The sequence below is a fragment of the Eimeria tenella genome, genomic scaffold (assembly GCF_000499545.2).
Source record: "Eimeria tenella Houghton genomic scaffold, Eth_scaff2151, whole genome shotgun sequence".
In the NCBI taxonomy this organism is placed as follows: domain Eukaryota; phylum Apicomplexa; class Conoidasida; order Eucoccidiorida; family Eimeriidae; genus Eimeria; species Eimeria tenella.
In genome coordinates, this window is record NW_013542002.1 from 1 (window position 1) to 297 (window position 297).

Sequence of the window (297 nt, forward strand, 5' to 3'; positions counted from 1 at the left end):
CGCCGCAGCAGCAGCAGCAGCAGCTGCTGCTGCTGCTGCTGCTGCAGCGGGAAGCTTGAGAAGACCCCGCGGAGGACACTTCTCCAGAAAAGGCCCCAGCCCCAACCCGTAGACCGGCAAAGCAGCAAGCCGGTAGGCCCGCTTGACAGCAGGCCGCTGCAGCAGCGCCTGCCAAATGCCAGCAGCAACTCCTTTTGCTGCAGCAGCTCTCGGGTCTCGGGCGCCCGCAGCAGCAAACTGCTCCCCCGCTGCTGCTGCTGCTGCTGCTGCTGCTGCTGCTGGCGGCTCCGCGGCCCG